The sequence below is a fragment of the Balaenoptera physalus genome (assembly GCF_965194825.1).
Source record: "Balaenoptera physalus genome assembly, chromosome: 19".
NCBI lineage: Eukaryota > Metazoa > Chordata > Mammalia > Artiodactyla > Balaenopteridae > Balaenoptera > Balaenoptera physalus.
The window spans coordinates 43,522,762-43,546,184 of NC_138900.1; positions in this window are offsets into that span (position 1 = coordinate 43,522,762).

The window sequence follows — 23,423 nt, forward strand, 5'->3', positions numbered from 1 at the left end:
AGCCATTTAAAGAACAAAGAACAATTCAAGGAGTTAAAAGGAAGAAGGGAAATGCATATGAGACAGGTATGAGAAGAAGAAATTTAAGACAGTCATGGAAGAATTAGCTATTGTGAATTTATTTCTTACCCCTCTACTGAATATGCTGGTAATGATACCTTGAGTGAGATTAATTCTTACACCTCTGCTGAGATTCACTAATCCTGTACTGCTCTGGTATTTGAAAACTAGGTTTCCTTGCAAAAAGATTTTGGCTCAGTTGCTAAATGCATACCATTTTACATTAGGAACAGTGTAAATAATTCAAGATTCTTTAGTGCACCTGTCAGAGGACCGAAGAAGATTTGAAATTTACATGTACATAAATGAGCAAGGGTGGTAAGTAAGAAGAGAGGTCCCTGATCCCTCGATTATGTCTTGGCATCTGATAGATGTGTAGGGTCAGCATTTCCAATTATAAGACAGAAATGAATCCATATTGATCTCTAATCACTCTTGAGCATCCTTTGGAAAAATGATGTTTATTCACAGAGGAGGTACCATTCACTCTAATAATTTGTTTCAGATGAAAAATGAGTGTGGCATCAAATTATACTAAGCTCTGGGGCAATGCAACTGTTTTATTTTCTCTTTTTTCTCGGCCAGGGTGAATATTGTTATTTAAAACTCTGTTACCTCTCATATTTAGATAAAACCAATGTCATCTTATTATATAAAGTAGTTACATGTATTATAAACATAATCTATATCTTTACTATCTGTCTCTCCCACTGAATTAAAAAGGCAGGAGTTTTGTTATTTATATATCTCACCCCCCATACCATGGGATGCATATAGTACGATAGCAATCAATGTTTGTTTAATGAATGTTTGAAAAAATTCTATTCAAATATCAGGAAAACAGGTGTTCCTGCACTAATTCTATTGGCTTAATGAATTCAATTGCATATATCTTATACTGTGAGCCAATTCAAATCCCTTTTGGAGGAATGTAGAGTATAAATTATAGATTAATGAAATTTATAGTGATTTATGGATTCATGTTCCCATAGAAGACCAAATGTTCTACATTTTCAATCATCTCTAGTATCCCAAGGACTAATAATCTGGGATTTCTGTTCATACTTTGTTCACTTACTGAGGTGATTCGGGCAGAAAGTATCATTGAGGTCATTGTCACTAACACCAGCTGTCTCATCTGACCAATAGTTTACTTTGGCTCCCATTAAACTTTTGAACTTCTGGTGAAATATCAGGAAAATTGTGAGTATAATCTGGGCACATGCTCCCAATTTTGACCTGAGGAATTAAAACTAACTGCAATTTATATTAGATTATGCTGAAATATCATCACTCGTTAATTCCTCAAAACATAGATTTGTTTCTCAAATACTGACTAATTTTTAAATTCACATTAAATTTGCAGAGACATTTAATCCATATGCTTCTTACTGTAACTCATCATTTTGTAGGCGAGAACGGGTCTAAGATCAGGACTATTTTTTGACTAAGACACTTGGAGTGTTTTTAATTAACATTTAAAACTTTTTTTTTAAGGCAGGAAGTTATGTTTGACAAAGTTAAGGCCACACACCAAAAGGTTAGTGTTTTGTCTAGAACTCAGCATACATGAATCTTAAATGAATTTTAAACCTGGCTAAAATAAGCTGTCTCACTCCTTGAAAAAAGTGATAGAGAATAAGAATTTTTGCCACTAAAGAACTTAGGAGTATTTAATACTAGCTCGAGATCAAGGAAAGGTAGTTGGAAAGGAATCAGTGTGTTAAAATAAGTTCTTATATACTAATAAGTAGGCCACACACACATGAATAATTTCTTCTGTGTTTTTGAGGAATTCAGTAATTCGGACCCACAATTTTTCTGACTTACTCAGAGTTAGATTTAAAATCTGCCTCTGAAACTGCCTACTCGTGGCAAGTCAGGTAGTATCTAATCTAGACAGTATCTGTGTGTGTGTGTGTGTGTGTGTGAGAGAGAGAGTGAGAAGAGGGAAAGAGACAGAGGAAGGTGTAGGAAGATGAGGCTTCTGTGGTCATGCCTAATGTTGGGAATCAATGATAACTTTTGGTCTGATGATACTCTGACAAAATGAAGAATGTTTAGCAGCACATGGAAAATGAATCAAAATTGTCAGTTATAAGAAGTAAAGAACACATGGGAAATCAGGGAAGAAGGGAAGCATTGGGTGTTGGCCCGCCCCCAAAAAGGAGGAGAATCAGAGCTTTGACAAGCAGAAATAATTGAGGCCTCTGTGATAGCCAGCCTCCAAAAGAATCTCCAGTAATTCTTGTTTCCTGGTAGCTATGCTCTTTGTAGTATCCTCACACACAGAATCAAGGCTGGCCTGGTGACCAATAAAATATGGTAGGAGTGATGGTGTGTAATTTCTGAGGCTAGGTCATGAAAGGCATTGCAGCTCTTGCCCAGGTCTCTTGAATTTCTCCCTCTGGAGGAATTCAGCCATCGTGCAGTGAGGAGAGTTAAGAAGTTCCACGTGGAGAGGAACTGAGGCTCTGGCCAACAAGTCAGCAAAACCTTGCCAGTATGTGAGTGAACCATCTTGGAATTAGCCTCTCCAGTCCCAGGAAGCCTTCAGGTGACTGAAGTCCTAGTCAACATCTGATTGTAACCTCATGAGAGATGCCAAACAAAACCACCCAGCCAAGCTCCCAAATTCCAGACCTGCAGAAGCTGTGATAAATAATCACTCATTGTTGTTTTAAGTCATTATGTTTATGGTTGATTACATAGCTATAGATAAAACAGTAAAATAGTTAATTCAGGAAAATATATCATACTCATGTATTCAAACATCAAATATATATTGAGGGCCAGGTACTTTGAGGTTTTAATGGAGAAAAGATTGATATAGTCCAGATTTAGAGTATTTATGTTCCAATGAATGTGGATCCTTTGTCAATGTTTTAAAAGCATTTTGGATGGTAACAAATTAGTAAGACAGTAATTATAAATGAAGACATTCCTATGAAGTGAATAATAAGGGGCTGAAATTTTAAAAAATCAAGGATTAATTGGGGGGAGACTTTTTAGAAAAAATGTTCATGGCAGCCTCTCTGAGAATATGACATTTATTTATTTATTTATTTATTTATTGTTGATTTACAATGTTGTGTTACTTTCAGGTGTACAGCAAAGTGGTTCAGTTTTTTATATATATATATAATATATATGTTATGTATAAACAATTCAGATTCTTTTTCCTTATAGGTTATTATAAAATACAGAGTATAGTTCTCTGTGCTATACAGTAGGTTCTTGTTGGTTATCTATTTTATGTACAGTAGTGTATATATGTTAATCCCAAACTCTAATTTATCCCCCCCTTTCCACTTTGGTAACCATAAATTTGTTTTCTATGTCTGTGGGTCTATTTCTGTTTTGTATATGTAAAACCAGACACTATTAAAGTCCTAGAGGAAAACATAGGCAGAAAACTCTTTGACATAAATCGCAGCAATATCTTTTTGGATCCATCTCCTAGAGTAATGGAAATAAAAATAAACAAATGGGACCTAATTAAACTTAAAATCTTTTGCACAACAAAGGAAATCATAAATAAAACAAAAAGATGGCCTACAGAATGGGAGAAAGTATTTGCAAACAATGCAACTGACAAGGGATTAATCTCCAAAATATACCAACAGCTCATACAGCTCTATATCAAAAAACAAACAACTCAATCAAAAAATGGGCAGAAGATCTACATAGAAATTTCTTCAAAGAAGACATACAGATGGCCAACAGGCACATGAAAAGATGCTCAACATCGCTCATTATTAGAGAATTGTAAATTAAAACTACAATGAGGTATCACCTCACACCAGTCAGGATGGCCATCATCAAAAAGTCTACCTGAGTTGAGGAAGTGCTGACTGTATTTAAAGAAAGGAAAGATGGTTGGAGCAGAGTGAGTGATGAGAATTATGCATCAGGAAGGTAGGATGAGTGGCAAGGGCTAGATTTTGCAGGATTTCATAGACCATAGTGAGAAGTTAGGATGTTCAAAGGTAATCACTGAAGGGTTTTGAGCAGAGGAATAAGACTCTCAACAAATTCAATTAATGGTAGGCTCAAAAGCACTCCTTCTTTACAACAATGACAGTTTTTTTCAAGGATTGAGTATGTCTGACAACTAGTCAAGGGTCCATGACTTAGTGTCATCTCTTGATTAATACCGATATCTCCACTTATTTTGAATGTAGTCATTCCGTGGAGAACCATGAGAAGAATAAGTTATGCACACTTTTGGAGAAGAATTCCTCATACATAAATTTATTATTGTCTATTTTTAGAAAATTTAATATCCTCAAGAATAAGCATCTTTCGTTTGGTTTGTATTTGGAATACTGTAATACTGTGAAGACAAATCAATAAAGAACAGAATCATTTCTATGGAGTATTATGAGTCTAAGAGGTGAAGAATCTTTCAAGACAAAGATCTCCTGAATTACAGCTTACAAAATGCCTCACTATTATCAGGAAAACCATTTTCTTTACCTAGATCCTCAGCCTAATTTTCCAAAGGAATTATCCTAAGTAGTTAGTATACTCATCTTTTTATAGTTTAAGGAACCCTAATTGTGCTGAATCATGGTACAGACACGATTTGACAAATGTAATAATGCAGGTAACATTCAAGAAAAGAGCGCATTAATTTTGGATTTGCAATTTGCTACAATTCAAATAGCCCTATTACTTTAATAATGGATATTCAATTTAAATTTTGTAATTTTTTCCAAAAGGGTTGAGTGTCAACTCAAATTCCATAATTTGCATTTGAAAAATAATTTCTCATCAGTGTAAAGTACTGTTTGTCACCTGGCAGGTAATAATTTCCTATCCCAACTCTTATTTCTGGTGAATATTTTCCCCTTCAAAGAATGTATTAAATCAAAAGAACACAACATTTTATGCTAATGCAATCTTTGTAAAGGCTGAGATAAAATTTCAAGTACTGATAATTTTGAAAACCCTACAAGAGGATTCTAGAAATATTGGTTTCCCTTATTCCTGGGGATGCTGTTCTATCAAAAAGAAATAATTTTGTATATACATTTTCAAAAGACTAGTACCAAGGGATGTATTTCCAGAAATACCTTTCTCAAACAGGTCATTTAATTCACCCACTGAAGAACCACATTTCATAATTATGCCTTTGCAAGAGACACTAAGATATATCATACATATTATTTGACTTTGGAATGAAAATTTAATTTTAAAGTATGTATCAGTTCAAAATAGTAAAATTTTTGAATAATCAAATGCATTCAGTAATTCAGTAATTATACAAACATTTATTTAGCACTTGCTTTGTTTAAAGATTTTGCTAAGAGTCAGGGATTCAAAAAAGGAAAGCATTCTCTTTCCTCAACCAGCTTAGTACAGTTCAGGAGATGAAGCATTTCATGCTACACTGCTGTTGTTCTTCTGTGGAACAAATAAAAGAAGACAGTGACCATAATAATCTTGGACAGAGATCAAAGTGAAGGAAGGCTTCCTGAAGGAGGTGATACTTGAGCTGGGTTTGAAGGCTGAGTTAAAGAAGCAGGGAAAAGCATCACAGGCAGAACGACCAGCATGTCCAAGACTCAAAGTGAGAAAAAGATGCTGAGTTGTGGAAAAAATAGCTGCTTGACATAGCTGGATCCTAGCATAAGCATGGGTAAAGGGGAAAATAAAGGAAGACCAAGATTAAAAGGGGCTTACTTTACTATATTATGATACTATGACTTTATTCATAAAGGAAAAGAAAACCATGGGGATATTTTTACTCAGATCTTAAATCTACCTTAAAAAATAACTTAAAAAACTAGCTTATGGATTTTTTTTAAAAAATCTTCCTCAGTTGTGTTTGCCATGCTGATGTTGTCTTAACTCTAAATTTTTGAAAGAGAAACTCAATACTTCCAATACTCATGAAGGTGGCTGGCGCGTCAGCCCTAGAGAGGAAAAACCTTAATTAAGGCTCAGATCAGCCACAGCAAAGCAGCGATCTTTCCCATATTGATCTGGATAAACTGCTTAGGAGAGTGAAAATGCCATTGTCTCTATTTGTTTTCCTTACACAGCCAGAAGTTGAATATCTACCGTTTGGTCTTCAGCAAAATAAACCAATGATGCTCCACCCAATCTCCTTCACTCTTTATTTCCAGAAGCTGATCAAGGCCACAGCTGTGTATTAGGAAGGCTCTTGCACTCAGCATACTTCACCTCTGGCCAGCGTCTCTGGGGACTTTGCTTTCAGAACACTGGTGTGAAGGTGCTCTTGAGGACAATATGGGAGACAGATCATCAACATCCTGACTAGAGCAGTTGAAGAAAACCATGTTGCTTATAGAAGTGAAAAGTCACTTAGAGAAGTGAAAAATAGGAACCCCTCAACCCAAAAAACCTTTTTTCTTTAGTAGTTTTTTTTGTGTAGCCGTTATTAAGCCGTATCAAATGCTTTTTGTGTTTGTAAAGAAATCAGGAAAACCATCCATTGTTATGTAGTTAAGTAATCATTAAACTGCTTTTAACCAAATTGTGGTGAGCTTATGATTAGATTGAAGACTGTTTCCTGTATAACCTTAGGTGTGGAGTTCCCTTACCCAGGGACATATGCATGTTAAGATGTTCACAAAGTTAAGGCAGTAATTCATTGTAGGTATAATGCAATTATCCACAGTTAGTTTCTTAAGGTAGGTTTCCAGCTGTAGAACCTGAGATGCAGTCCACAGGCCACTTATTAAGGAAGAGCTTCTGGGGAAAGTGCCTGCGATGGATCATGCATTTGCCTGATTCTCTCCCATTTCCTGATCTGCTTCCCTCCCCTGCTAAGAACCCCACAGAGGGTGGCTTCAGTCTGATCCCACAGGGGAGGTCTGAAGAGTAAGTTGTGCCTCAGTTTGTCTTGAACCAAAAGCCAAGTGTGCTGACACCTTCATAATTCCAACACCCACACTCAGAGGATCCCAAGGAGACTTACATTCCAAACCATTCCGACTCTTTACATGATGGCTTCAGTAGCCAAGGAGGACCGTAAGTGTCAACTTTTGTATGAAAAAGTGGCATGAAGCTGAGAAGAGCATAAAAAGGCTAAGAAAATAAATACAAGTATTCAGGGGATCTTGTTGGAGTAGATAAATTATTTATTTACATTCAGTCAACAATTTAATTGAATAATGGGTACATAAACAAAGATTTGATGAGAAGTTATGGGGACCTTGGGAAAGCTGATTTGCAGTCAGGGCTATCCTGATGTGCAGGCCATCTAAGTATAAGCATCTAGGATAGCATCACAATTTTAAAGCAAAATTTACTGAAATGACAAAAAAGATTGGAGAGGTGGTAATTTTCATTACCAACAGATTCTAGGGAGTTGCTGGACTCTAATGGAAAGATCATTGGGATAATTGTCAGTATGGAATTCAATGCTCAGATTTGCTTCCTGCCAGTGAGTTACGATATAGGCACGCTAAACATTTCTGTGCTGCAGTGAATATTGTGATGCACCAATCAGACTGTCCTCTTTAAGGCTGAGGCATGTATTTCCACAGCTGCTAATAATGTTGGACACGAATGCCTCACAGCTCAGTCCTTCCCTAAGAAACTGTCTTTGGCCAAAGTATGCAGCTTCACCCAAGGCTAGGTTCCCTCTCTGGGGACAGTCTGGTAGGAATTCAAGTATGAAGATCTGATCTCACACCTTAATTTTGAAATATTGAAGGAATATCTCATTAGCAGAGCTACTGGTAGGATGGCCTGAGGCTTCCTTTCTAACTGTATCACAGTTCAACTTCTCCCTCTTCCAGTCCTGCTTCCCTTACTCCCTCACAGTTGTTCTGCACAGCTCTCTTCAAGAAGCTTGCCGAAGTTATATTTGTGGCTCAAAGTCTGTTTTGTGAGGAATATGATGTAAGAATATGATCCCAGAAAGCAAAATCTAGAATAGAATTTTATATTTTACTGTGGTTAAATACATGAAATAAAACTTACCACTTTAACATCTTAAAGTGCATAATTCAGTGGTATTAAGTACCTCCGCAATGTAGTGCAACATCACCACTCTCTAGGTCCAGAAAATTTTTATCACCCTGAGTGGCAACGCTGCACTCATTAAGCAGGAACTCCTCATTCCCTGCTCCCATCAGCCTTAAGCAACCACTAATCTGTTTTCTGTCTCTACGCATTTACCTCTTCTGGATTTTAATGTAAAATTGAAACATAGATTCAGCCTTTTATGTCTGATTTCTTTTATTTAGCAAATGTTTTCAAGATTTCATTTGTGTTGTACAATGTATCAATAGTTCATGCCTTTTTAGGGCTAAATAATATTCTATTGTATGGATATGTACCACATTTTGTTTATTCATTAGTCCATTGATGGATATTTGGATTGTTTCTACCTTTTAGATATTATAAGTTATGCTGCTATGAACATTCACATGCAAGTTTTTGTTTTAGATCCCATTTTCAATTATTTTGGACGTATACCTTGGCATAGAATTTCTCAGTCATATGGTAATTCTATTTTTAACTTGTTGAGGTAAAGCCAAACTGTTCACTGTAGCTGTATCATTTTACCACCAGTTTCCAGTTTCTTCACATCCTCACTGACACTTGTTGTTTTCTGTATTTTTGAATACACCTAGTAGGTATGAAGTAGTATCTCATTGTGGTTTTGGTTTGCATATTCCTAATAGCTAATGATGTTGAGCATCTTTTCATGTGCTCATGCGTAGTCCTTTACCCATTTTAAACTGGAATATTTATCTTTTAGTTGTTGAGTTATAAGAGTTACTTACATATTTAGAATGGGATTTTGGAGCTAGAGTACATGCTGTCCAGCTGGCAATGTAGACTGCATCACTGACAGTGTCCTGATATGATCTGGCATGCTATAGAGATGCATATATGATTAGTTTCATGTATAGTGAATTGAGATGGGATATTGTGGAAGGAAATACTCTGGCAGGTATGATATCTTAAGCATTTGAGAGGTTCTAGGAATCTTCTAATGACAAGTATCATGGTATCAAATGCCTCTTGCTAGGAGCTATCAATGTATTGGAGAAATACAATAAAAGTATGTGAGAAATTAACAACCAAATCACCAATTAAAAGTTAAATTCAATCAAAAGCCAGCATTCTTCTGTGGCAGCATATAAAAGAGACTATTATCTCCTAGAGCTTGAGCTCAGACAAAGCTGAGGATCACGTTGTAAACTTAATTTCAGTGACAACAGAGCTTCCAGAGAGTGTTGCATTCTTAAAACCATAGTCTGCTATTCCCAGGTCAGAGTGCTGGTTGAAAGTAACTGGGACCATGAGATCTGTAATGGGAACATCCATGTTGATTCACACAAAGATATTAAATCCCCATATTTCTCTGAAGTATCTGTGCCTGCAGAAGTATCTTCCATCTGGATAAAGATTGGGACCTTCCCCATATCCTTGCTTGAAGATGATGCATAGCCTTGTCTCAGAGGCGGATACATGCCTTCCTCAGGATATACTCCCACCTACTTTTCTGGTCATCAGAACAATAACGAGGGTCAAGTCACAGCATGTACCAAATGGGAAAATCTTGGATCTGCTAAGGAAAGAAAGAGACTACATGGAAGGACATAGTATTTAATAGTATAGCATGTATCAAAAAAATTAATTAAAAGAAAAAGCTAAAAAAAGAATATATGAGACTCAGCTCAGGGCACTGGGTTTTTTTTTGGGGGGGACAGTTTTGGGACAGCAAACATAAAGTTTGACAATGGAACATTTGTCAACATGAAGGACTCTTCCACAGGACAGGATTTGCCACTATGTAAAGGACCCTAGAAGATGGTCCTAATCTTTCGCTAGGATAGCTTTTGTAATATTGGAGAAAATGATGATTCATAGTAAGGAAACTAGAAATGCCAATATTGCCATGGCAGAAAGTAGAAGAAACCAAAAGGCTTCCATAAATGGGCATGCAAGAGTAGAGATACTGTGTAGCCTGAAAAAATTCATATACTAACTACACCTCACAAGAAGATAAAAGACGTTCTATTCACTAAGTAATAAGGAATTTACTGGTGAGTGGGTCACTAGCATTACTGAGAAGCTATTGATGACTGTCTTTTGATCACCAGGGCTAAAGGTAGAATATATTGTTACAGAAATTGGTTCCATTACAGCAATAGAGACCATAACGTCCCTGAAATAATAGAGACCAGATGGTGGTGCTTCATTGTCAAGGGCTTGGGGGTGGGGCTATTATTATAACAAGAAGTAAAGTTGGAGTGACAACCAAGGGACCCTAATGCAGATTACAGTTGAAATGGTAAATCGAATGCAGCATCCCCAAGAGGCAAGATAAATGAGTAGCCAACAAGGGTATTAGTTAATCTGTATAACAAAAATAAATAGGTGGATAATCATAAAACCCTCACTAATAAAAAATGATAATCTTTCAGACCTACAATCCATTGATTAAAGAAGAGACCAGAATCCTAAATCCAGTACAAAGGACATGGCATACAGTAATGATTTTCCTAGTCCTTTCCCAAGGGTCCCAGAACCATTTACTGAGGTACCTAAATACTTAGAATAGATACTATCCAAACATTTTGAAGATTTTATGAAGCAGAGTCTATTTTTACATGACTAACCCAGGACCTGAAGACTTATTATTCTCCTCTTCCTTCCCTTGAGAATATAATTTATGGTGACCAGGCAAGAAAAGAAGTCTTGGACCATGTCTGGCTCACAGTGTGTGCACTGGATTTATGGGACCACTCAGTGGTCATTTTGATGGAGATACACCTGCTTGCTGGAAGCACCCCTCCCCTGCCCCCCCATACACACATCAATTCCTTGGCCTGTGGGAAGAGCTGTCACAGTGGGGAAGGCCAATTGGAAGCTCTCTTGGGATTATGTTAACTATCTCTTACTCTATCACAGTGCAGTCCAAGGGGTCCTGTATTATTTGGATGTCCCACACAACTTCGCATTTGTCTGCAATATCCTTGATATGTATTTAATCAGGTAGTTAAGCAAGACATGCCTAATATACTGGAAGACTTGGCAAAATATATGCACTCCAGAAATTGGGAGGTGAAACCACTAAAGATTTAAGAGCTCAACACTTGAGTATATTTTTTAAGGGTCTGGCTGTGTGGGGCAAACCAGGATATCCTCTCTAAAGTAAAATACAAATAATTGCATCTTGCATCTCTTACAAATAAGAAGGAATCACCGTGTCTGTTTGTTCATTTTCTATTCTGGGTGCAGTATAATTCACACATTGCTTCAACCTAATGACACAGAAGACTACTGTAAGTGGAGTTTAGAATTGGAAAGGGCTAAACTGCGGTTAGCCCACAGTTAGCTGGTTGGTTCCAGCTGTGGTACAAACAGCTCTGTCACTTGGGCCATGAGACTCAGCAGACCATGTGGTATTATGTATTATATGTAATGGAAAAAGATACCATGTGGAATTTATGGCAAGCCCGTTTAGAGGAATTGCAATGTAGAACCCTAGTGTTCTGAAGCCAGGCCATGCTGTCTGTAGCAGAAATCTATATGAAACAGATTTTGATAGTCTATTAGGTCCTTGTAGATACAAAGTATCTAATTGTGGGTCATCAAATGGCCATACAATCAGAACCAACTACCATGGACTAGATTCTGTCAGTTTCAATAAGTCATAAGATTGGAGGCATCAGCAACAGTCCTTTCTAATTTAGAAATGATACATCCAAGAGATACGGGCAGAGTAGGTTTGAGAGTAAATGAAAACTGCATGAGCAAGTGGCCTAGAACCCCACGTTATAAACTGCTACTTGGATTCCTCTCCCTCAGTTTGTACCTATACCACAGGGAAGAACCTTATGGCCAGCTGATGGGTGGTGGCAAATGGTGTGAACACAAAGGCAGCAAGTGGATGGACCTACGGGAGTGAGAATCTACTATAAAGGAAGCATTAAGGAAGTAAGTGTATAGAATGACTTGGTAGAAGCAGTGGAACTGGGACATGTTATCAGATTCTGGATATAGTTTGAAGGTAAAATGAAAAGGATTTTCTGATGAATTGGACGAGGTTTGTGGAAAACAGCAAGCAGTCAAGGAAGTTTCCAAGATTTTCTGCCTGAAACACACAGACACATGCACATACATAGATACGCATACACACAGACACTCACATACAGAGGTTACTTTAAAATACACTAGAGATAAAAAAAAATGTTAATAATAGTTTTACTCTCAATTTTCATAGAATTAATTCACAAATAATTTTTCTTCTTGCTATTTTGCATTCAAAATAAGATTTTGATAGCAACACAGTATTAGTTGGCTTTAATCATTCCTCTGTAGTTGAATAAATAAATTGTTTATGAGTTTTCACCATTATTAATAATACTGCAAAAAATATATCAATGCATAGAACTTCGCATTTAGGTTTAATTCTCCAAAATGACGTCACTGGCAATAACAGTCTTTATACATATATAAATAACAAATATTACATGCAACAAATTATAATATTACATAAATTATATTATTACAATATATTATTGTATATTACATATATAATATATATACTAGATTTATATATGTATAAACAAAATATTTGCCAGTCAAATAGAGATAAAATTGTATCTTAGTTTAAAATATCTTCATTCGATTACTATTGAGGCAGAAATCGTTTTTCATATACTTGATAAGTACTTAGTATTTCCTCTTTGCAGATGGTCTGTTCGGGTCTTTTTCCAATTTACTTCTTGAATTCTTGGTATTTTTCTTATTGACTTGTGTAACTTTTCTATATTAATAAAGACTTTGTCAGTTTGTCACATTTGCTGGAAATACTTTTGGCAGCTTTTTTTGAAGTAGGCTTTTTATAGCTTTTTGTTGATACCTTGCTTTGTGATTGCTTCTTTATTTCTAAATTTAAAACTGTATCTACATGTCAGTATTTTTTCTCAACAGCCTGTTCCATTTTCTCCTAGTTATCTATGCTTTCATCTTAATACTGAATTATTTTTGCCTCTTGAAATATCTCTTGCTTAGCAACTTCACTGTTATATATAAGGTAGAAAGAGGGAAATCTCTTACCCAAGCCCTCCTCTACCCCCTTTCTTTACCCAGCCTTGGTTGGTAAGAGAGAAGACTCAAAATAGAAGCCATTTGCAATGCTAGCAAGACATCAAACAACAGCATTTCACATAGGAGATGTTAAATATGGTGATTTTTAGTTGATCAGTCAATAACTGTATATCATAGGAGAGTTAAAAAGAGAGAAGCTTTCCAAATGCAGGCAATTAAATACTATAAGCTTATTACTATTAGCTCCAATAATTCACCACTCCTTTTCCTTTCCACATGCAGGTTATTGTACTAATCAAATAAAAGCACCTGTATGTGTAGTGGGTTCTATGAATTTAATATGGTTCTTGGCTACATCAAATAATATTTACCATTTAGTGTTCAGTTTACTCTTTATACCAATTTTGGACAAAGGAGATAAAGTGCAGACTCAGAAGAACCAAATAATAAATTAAATAATACTTTAATACAGAAAAAAATGAATAAATCAATGGGAGAAAGAAAGAGAAAAAGCTGCGATATATATTTTTTAATATCCTGGATGTGAAATAGCACTTCTCACACCATTATCAGCACAATTTGAAGTTATTCAAATGCAGTCTTCTTTGCTTTAGAGGAACCAGCAGGTTCGCCAGCAGCTGCTGGGACCCCTATCTAGTTTCTCTTTGAAGACTTTAAATTCAGCGTTATGTTCTCTGCCAAGATTTCAATGTGTTGGAGGATAAACAAATGAAATCTTGGGATGGCAGGATGCTTTATAGAGAAAAATGATTGACCAACCCACATGTTACGCCCCTTGCCCATATTATTATACTGGTAGAATGTGGCAGATTTTAAATATAAAGGTTTGAACATTAAGGACACAAAAGTCCTATTTCCAGATCCTACTGTAGCAAACTGAGTGCTTGAAAGAAGAGATTCAGGGAACTACTTAATTTACTTAGCACAGCATAGATCCCAATTATACTCTCTTCTATCTCCATCAGGCCTCCTAATGAATATAATTCCAAGTCCCAGGTATGGCCTTGTCATAATTTCCTCTATCATTTTCAAAGCCAAATGAAAAAAAAAAAAAATCTACTTTTTCCTACTCCTGTGCACACCACTAATTTCTCCTTTTCTTAATCAATACTAATTAGGATTTATCAAGGAAAAAAAAAAAGAGGGCTGCTATTTTTCTTCTTTCTTGTACCTACATCTCGTAATTTTTCTACACGTATTTTTAAAATTCAATGTCAACTTTTATATTGTTAGAATTTTAAACTCTTAGTTAAGTCTTTAAAACCAAAACCAGTGTGGTTTAGAACGAGACCCGCAAAATACTAAAACCTTCTAAGAGTAATATTCAAACATTGTCTGGCTGACAAAATCAACAACCCAGTCTAACAAATCTTGCATTTTGTGAAACAATAATTTAAATGATGCATAAATTCACTTTACTATTTGAAGACTGACAAGCATTTTGAAGTAAATTGACCTATTGAAAATACATTGATCAAAGTTATTGTCTAACTTGTGTGTGATACTTACTATCAAATAAAAATTGATGTAGTCCTGTGATCAATGTATTTGTTTCAGAGTGGAGAATAGTATGTCCTCAAAATGAAATGAAACAGTAATGGATCTCTCAGTTATTTACCAAATTTTAAATAATTCATTAGGCAATGTCAAACAAATTTTAATCCCTAAAGTAAAACATTTTTTAGTTTACAAAGGATGTCATTTTATAGCAGTCACATGTTTTGGTGCAACTGCCTTTATAGTTTTTGTTCTCTTAATTATATTAGTGGTCTGATCACCACACTGAATATTTTCATCTAAAACTTTGACTGTTTCCATTAGGTTTTAAACTTCTGACACAAATCAAACACAAATCTACCTTTTTTCTCTTTAAACTAAAAGAATTACTAATATACCACCTTCTATGAAAATGTTTGGAGTTCAGAAGCCTCTGAAAGCTATAAGCTTATTTTGGTAAAAATAGAAATATATTTTTATAGAACATGCCAAAATAGCTTAAGATCAGCATGAGACTTGTTTATTTTCATTAGCATGTTGTGAGAGTGAGAAGGTATTCAATTTTCTCTAGGAAAGATGCAGGTGGCAATGAATTGAAAATATATTGGAAAATGTTTGTGTCATACATATAGAGACCTCTTGATTATTAATAAAACATACACCTGCATATTTGTTGTGAAGGAGTTATAAACACCAGTGTTTTTTAGCAACATCTAAATGCTAAATCTAAGGAAGTTAAATCCATAGGCCTAGAATGTAATAGACACACATACGTACAACACACATGCACTCACTCAGGCAGACACATACCACACACATGCACAGTGCATTCTCACAGTTAGAGATATGATTTTTTGACTTTGGAACATTTACATGATATATGAGTCAAGATTGAACACTTTATTCTCTAATTCATTGAAAGGACTTCTGTGTCAAACATTTTCTTGCATAAACTTGTCTACATAGACTACAGTAATATAGAAGCATTACTATAGATCATAAAGATGAAAATAAAAATGTCAGCATGCATTTCATTCTCACTATATGCCATTTTATTTTATCTTTACTATATTTCTATAAGATATGTTAGAGGATTGTAGTGGGTTGAATACTGCCCCCCTCCAAGTATGTCCATATTCCAGTCCCTGGAACCTGTGAATATTGACTATATATGGTGCAAGATTGAATGTTACATTTTTTGGGAAATGTTCTTTGTAGATATAATTGGGTTAAGGATCTTGGATAATCCAGGATGAGGGAATCATCCTGGATTATCCAAGTAGGCCACAAATCCAATGACAAGTGTCTTTTTAAGAGAAAGGTGGAGGGAAATTTGACACAGAAGAGAAGGCATAGAAGAGAAATGTGAGGAGGCCAAGATTGGAGATATGCAGCCACAAGCCAAGAAACACCTAGAGCCACTAGGTGCAAGAGGCAAGCAAGGATTCTCCTCTAGAACCTTTGGAAGGGATGAGGCTCTGTTGACATCTTGGTTTTGGACTCTGGCCTCCAGAACTACGAGAAAACAAATTTCTATTTAAGTCACCAATTTTGTGTCAATTGTTAGGGCAGCTACAGGAAACTAATACAAGTATCAATCCTATTCAGTAGCTAGGGAAACTGACAGAGAGGTAAAAGTAATCAAAGTTATGAAGTTGAGAGGCAAAGCTGGGGCTAAAACCTGGGCTTGTCTGAATCCAAAGACCTTGTTCTTAGCTACTTTGCAGGTAAAGACATGCCATATTGATTATTCATTTTTGTTTCTTGCCTAAGATTGCTACGGCTTAAGTAATGATATAATTAGTTGTTTTGAGAACTTGTTTTGTGACTTCAGGCTCCCAACAGCACAATTTCAGGAAAAAAGGTAGTTCTGTTATCTGTTGCTGTATAACAAACTACCCTGAACTGTAGTGGCTTGAAGCAACCATTTTATTTTGCCTCATTATTTTGTGGGTTGGGAATTTAGGAGCAGATGGACTATGTAGTTCTTTTGCCTAACTGGGAACTGAGCTGGATTCAGCTGGGGGCTTCTCTGGGCTAGGGCTGGATTTCTAGTGCCGAGGACCATATCTCCTTGTGGTTTTTCTTTCTCTGTGTGTCATGAGATGCTTCAGAGCATCTTATTATGGCTTAGACTTCTCACAGCATGGTGGGCTGAGGGTAGCCCCACTTCCTGTAGGAGGTTGGAAGACTCTGTTTCCTAGCTTTAATCTCAGTTTTGCAAATGTCATTTCAACCCATTTTATATCCAGAAATTATCCCTCTTGCTAGTTCCTGAACATTGTCTACTTAGCTCTTCTTGAAGGTATGTTTTACTTTTGAATTAGTTTATCTCCAATTTGCTTCTTTGTAGACCACTCAGTTCCACTCACTGACATTTACAGACTCTTATGCCTGAATCTAATTCCAATATATAACTTTTAAATTACAACTACCACCCAGCCTCATTTCCTTCCTAAGGAAGGCGCTCCTGCAGCATTTTGTCAGTATGGGCCAAGAAGAGGAAGAATGGAAAGTAACCACTGGAATAGAATTTCCCTCTTCATTTCACCCACCTAAAGCCCAAGCCTTCAGGGAAGTAGCCCACTGAATATCATTTATTCTTTATTTCTGCCTTGATATATAGCAGAGCCTGACCTAAGAATAGAATAGGAGAAGTTATGATGCAGTCACTCAGTAAGACATTTTTATCAGGTACTATATATATAGTACCTGATATATGTATGTGTACAATAAGTAAATATATATAAATATGTATGCACATATGTATATATTACATACTTGTGTGTATGTATATTAGTTTAGTAAATTGTGTATAAGTATATTAAGTATAGGTATAATTCATGTGTGCAATATTTATAAAATATCTTGCAAGGATTTGGGTGCAAGTAATTTATTTGTTTGGTTATCTCAGAGCATGGTGATGAAGTGAGAAAATGAGACAGGGAAAAGAAGAAAGTCAATAAAAGAGCATTAAATTAATGAGTAGGATAACATGATGAATAACTGGATTTAATCCTGATGTAAAAGAACCTGTGTAAAAGAACCTCAGAATAGTTTCAAGAAAACTGGGTTATTTATGCCCCTTCATTGGTTGAAGTTTATCATGGAAGCCCTGAATCTCTATCCCTTGTGGCCTGTGGTCAGAGAAAACTCTCAGGTAGAGGGATGCAAGCGCTTAAGGTCAGAAGTAATCAGTGTGTATGAGAATTGTCTACTCAGTTGTGTGTGGCCCACAAGATGGGCAACATTATTTTGATTTATTCTATTACCTTTCTGTACAGATTGTTGTACATAACCCCTAACGTGCATGCACCTGCTTTTGAAGACCATAACAAAAGGTTCTGAGACGCCTGTGAAAAAAGAATGATTTTAGTAATCTCCGTATTCACCCTTGCTATAACTAGCACTATTCAGTTCTCATTATAGGTGTTCAATCAATTCAATTTGGTACCAAGATGGAATGTCTGATGTTTAAACAGAGATACTCTTTTTAGTAAGTCATAACTTAATTCACTGAAATCCCTTGGTTTGGGGTGTGGCATCACTATGGAATTAGCTTTCATTCATTTTCAATAGCAAACCAATGGTATTTGAAGACTAGAAATCCAAAGAATACATTTCCAAAGTTTCTATTTAAGTCTTTTGAAAGACTGTATAATTGAATGCATTAACGTTTTAACAGTCCACGTTACATACCAAAGTCCTCTATAATCAAGTGGCTGGTGAATAAATTCTTGGCATTCCCATCTAGCTTACTGTAACAAATAGAATACACGTCTTTCTGGAATAAACCTCGACCACTCAAGCTAATGGGAATCCAGTTAGGTTTTTGCCAACCTCAGGAAACATCCATTATCAATAGATGCTGAGAAAGTTATATTAGAAATAAGTGTTTCAGAAAGAAAATAGTAAGTGCCTCAAAGTTGACAGAAAACAGAATCTGTGATGGTATTATGATTGATTTTGGAGAGAAATAGCTGTGGATGCTTAAATATATGAATTGCTTCAAAATATTTTAGGCTTCTAAAGGGGATATTATTGACCTAAAACATACTAAAGTATCTTGGTAACTTGTGATTCATATATAAATACATATTAAGAGGTTGTTTAAAATTCATATTATTGATCTAATTGATTTCAGCAGCTCCAAGGGAGTCTTTGAACATTTTGTAAATAATATATCTGTTAAAGATTGGGTCAGTGTTCACAAATTTATGGGGGAACTTCTGGATTTGATTCTGAAAGGAATTAGAATGTTACATAAAGAAAAAAAAATAACCCAGTGATAAGAGCCAACTCTAAGCACCCATGTTTTGTCTGACTAAACACTTCTGATGGGAAGTGTTCCATGCAATATTGAGATAAGCTATTAAACTATCCAAGATAGCTAAGGAAATGTTACAAATTAAGACAATATTTAGCCTAGTCTCTGGATTGTGAGAGGGTGGATATAGGATCAAATCCTTGGCTTTGCTTGTGTTTTATTTTTATCCTCTAATCTTAGCAAAGGAGACAATGGTTATCTTAATTTTGAGTACTCAACTTAGAATATTTACAGAAACTAACACAACATTGTAAAGCAATTACACTCCAATAAAGGTGTTTAAAAAAATATTTAGGAGTTGGTACTACAAGGGAAGCACTAGAATACATCTTCAGTTTATTAAATGTCTCTTAAGTACTATGAATCATTTGCAACTTCAGCTCAGGGCAAGATCAATTTAAGGAAGCAGAAGGAATAGATGTTTCAGACCCCAAAGAGATTACAGCATTTAGACCACAGTTTTACTTCCAGGAACTATTTAACTTCAAAAATTAGTTAATGAGTATTTTCAACCTTTGAAAATAAATTCATGAATTGCCATCCCATTACCTTATCTACCTACCATAAATGTGGAAACATATTAAGCCAAACATGTCACATGATCCTATGTATAAAATGACAACTGGATTTATAAAAGGAAATGACATCAAGGGGAGTGTTTACCAACCAACATGACTCCAGGTTTGTAACCTTGAGTTATAAGCACCCACAAGAGCGTACCACATGGCTGTAGTAAATTAAACCTGGAAAAAATGGTTTTCTGGGCATCCTATATGGAAATACTGTCTTGACTAGTAGTGACAGGAATCAACCCAACACTGTGAGAAATCTTTCAGTCTGTTCACACCTAAGAATACTTAACTCCTAAAACCAAACAATCCTGAAACTAGTTGGGAGATAGCTGATCAAAAACTAAACTGTGACTTTTGCCTCAAGCCTTAGGTATTGGGCAGATTCCTTCTACTCTTTCAGACCTCAGTGGTAAAATGAAAAAATGAGAGGTTTAGATTGGATTAGGCCAGGCATGAAACCAGATGCTTTTTGTTTGTTTTGTCTTGTTTTATCTTCTTAATTGCATTCTCTCTGATCTGAGGCCACCAGCATAATTTTGAGGCTACATCCCAGTATAACCAGAAAGAGTGAAATGACGTAGTGTCAGTCAATGTGATGTGATATTTGTCTCTTCCTTTCCTTTAGCCTATAACTCATATAATGATAATTCAACAAAGGTCCTTTGTAAGGAGTTGTGATTTTTGTTTTCAAATCAAAACAGCCTTAATTTTAACAAGCCATATTCCTCCATTAAATAAGTTCCTCAGAGCAAATTTGATTTGCGTATTTGCTCATGATCAGAAATAATAGATTGTGAGGCTGTGAGTCTCTGTGCTTTGTGTAGGGAAGTGGGGCATGACCCACACAAAACGGAAGGGTGTTTTACATCTTTATTAATATCAATTTCCCCATGTCTGTAACTCTCATAACACCTTAGTTCTGTGGTAAATTCAGGGGGAATAAAATCTTGAATAGTTTACAGTAGTTGCATTAGTAAAAGTCAGTTTCAGGAACAATTAGTGACAGCTCAATACTGCTTTGTAATAGTAGCTGACAATCAGTCATACAGTAGCAACAGAAACCTATCCACTTACTGTGGTCAAGTTCATGGTCTCTCAGGTCAGATTGCTCTGGTTCAAATATGGGTCTACCACTTGGTAGTTAAAAGACTTTGAGCAAAGTTGTAGTATGCTAAAATGAGGATAATAAGTACTTTATTAGATTGTTGTGGAGACACAATGTATTCATCTATGTAAGACTTTTAGGAGAGTTCCTGTCAGAGTAAGCTGCCTTAAATATTAGATGCTGTTGATGTTATTATTTGTATTATTAGTAAGAATATCAGTAGAAATAATTTAGATTTTCCTGACAATAGAATATACATACTAAAAGCAGAGAGAGACAGAGACAGAGATGGAGAGAGACAGAGAGAGGGATAGTGCAGATGTGTTTAAATGTTGAGAAGGGTGAAAACCATGGCATTGTTCTTTGTGCTGTTCTTTCTTGTAACTTTTCTGGAACTTTGACATTATTTTCAGATACAAAATGAAAAGAAGTGCAGATGAAAATAACTGGTAAAAGCAGTTTTTAGCCCAAAGGTCAAAATACTGTTTCCACCACATTTAAAAATACTATCACATTGGATATGTTAATTAGCTTGATTGTGGTGATCATTTCACAATGCATATGTATATCAAAACATCAAATTGTACACCTTAAATATATACAATTCCTATGTGTCAATTATACCTCAGTAAAGCTGAAAAAAAATTGATCACCTAGCATTTAATGAGACTTTCCAACATTGCAGGCATTGTGCTAAGCATGTTATATTCATATCCAGTCTCATGTAATGCTTACAGCAACTTATGAGATATTGACTACCCCTGATTTACAAAAAGAGTTATTCTGAATATAAAGTTTGCAAATCTTGCACAGTATAGCTTCATATATATGCAGTGCAATTTTATGCAGCCTGCTAGCTTGTACCTATTGGGATTTGATCTAAAGTAAGGAAGAAATCTGAAACATAATAGACTAGTTTTGAAATCTACTACATTTGCTTCTGAATTCTAGCTCTACCATTAACTAGTTTTGTGACATTAGCCAAATCCCCTCTCTGAACGTTAGTTTCTTCCTCTGTAGAAGCAAATAATCTGATTTATAGTTTTTAAGGATTAAATTATTTTAGGTACCAATAATTTTTGAAAAATCATTTGCACGCAATAAAGGCTTAATAAATAACAGTCATTATCATTCTGTTTTAAAAGATAGCATCAAAATAAATAAAACCATCTTTACATTGTCTAATTAATGTATATATTTTTTAAAAAAAGAAAGTCATAAAATCTGAAGTGATGCATCGCTACTTCTATGAATGTATGCAAGATAAACCAGATATATGTCATTCAGAGAATAGCTTTAGATACAAATATGATTCTAAGAGAATCAAAATCTTGCCCCTTTTATTCATTTTTTATAAAGCATATAAAATAAGCATTTAGGCAAAATGTAGTACAATCTCAAAGGATAACAGAAACTGCACAATTTGTGAGATGATTTTACATTTATTATTTCTGTGAAAACCTGTCATCTGCTCTTGGAGGATAAAGTAATTTGGGGGGAAATTTTACTATAATTGCTCCAACTGATTCTGGTTTCCTTCTGAAAGATCCCTTGTCAACTTATTTTATAGACTTCAGTGAGGACTTGATAAATTATTCAAGTATTTTCTGGTCAAAGCTCTTAATTCCGTTTCTCTAACTCTAATCCAAATAGTAAACGTTTCCTGATTTTTTTTTTTCCTGTTAAAGATATTCAGGTAAGAACCTTTAAAATAAAAATCTCATAGTTGGAAGGTATCCTATGGAGGGAGAACCATCCCATGTATAAATTTGACTGTATCCAAGAATTCAGTAATATCTCTGGTTTCCAGAATCTCTCTGGTACAGTTATCATGAAACTAACAGACATATTAAGTATAAAACTCTTCCTAATCAGGCATAATTCCTGGGTGATCATTGTCAGTGGATGTGATGCCTGCGTCGATATTAATTGCACAAATTTCAGGCAGGATTAGGCAGAATACAAGAAAAAAAATCAGACAGACCAGGAGGGAGAGGTTTCTTAAGCTATTTTAGCAGCTTAAAAGTGAATCATAAAATGTCAAGCTACAGAAATTGGCTCTGATAAATATGATTTTTTCCTGAATTAGTTCACTAAGCTTTTATCCTTTCTGAACACTTTCAGTCAATCCTAAATACTTTAAATGCCAAGCTTAATATTGAACGGTTATGCTACAGCACATATAGAAGATTGAAAGCAGCAGTTATTCTAGATGAGAATGAGTTATTTTATCTTCATTTAGACCGAAACGAAGGAAAATAACTATCATGCGAAAAGATTGTAAACGAATGAATACTTCTAAAGGTGCCAGGTTGTGGCTACCAAATGGGAAAGTATAAATTATAAAAAAAATTGTATAATCATTTCAGCCAAGTCATGTGTATGGATTAGACCTCCCCCCACCCACTGAGAGTTAAGGTGTCTGAGTTCCTGTAAGGGGATATGTGGTTCTAATTGTAATTTAATTTTACATTCTTATTTAAGGGGATTTAGATTTGTCAATGACTATAAAGATTGCCTACCAGCTGTCACTTGGCTTGCATTCAGGTGCGGTCTTTGTTCGATGCACGTAAGTCCCAGTAATGCTGAGGAAACTTGTGCAAGGAAGGATATTTTGCATTCCTAGAACTTTTATTAGAAATATTATTTTCTTTGTTAAAAAATTACATATAAGTATTATCCATGTTCCAGGTTTCTCGAAGAAAGATATTTTATGCCATTTAAGTCCCAAACTGTGATTTTAAAGCTACTAGACAAACATCACACGGGACCTTAGAAAGGGTACTAATTT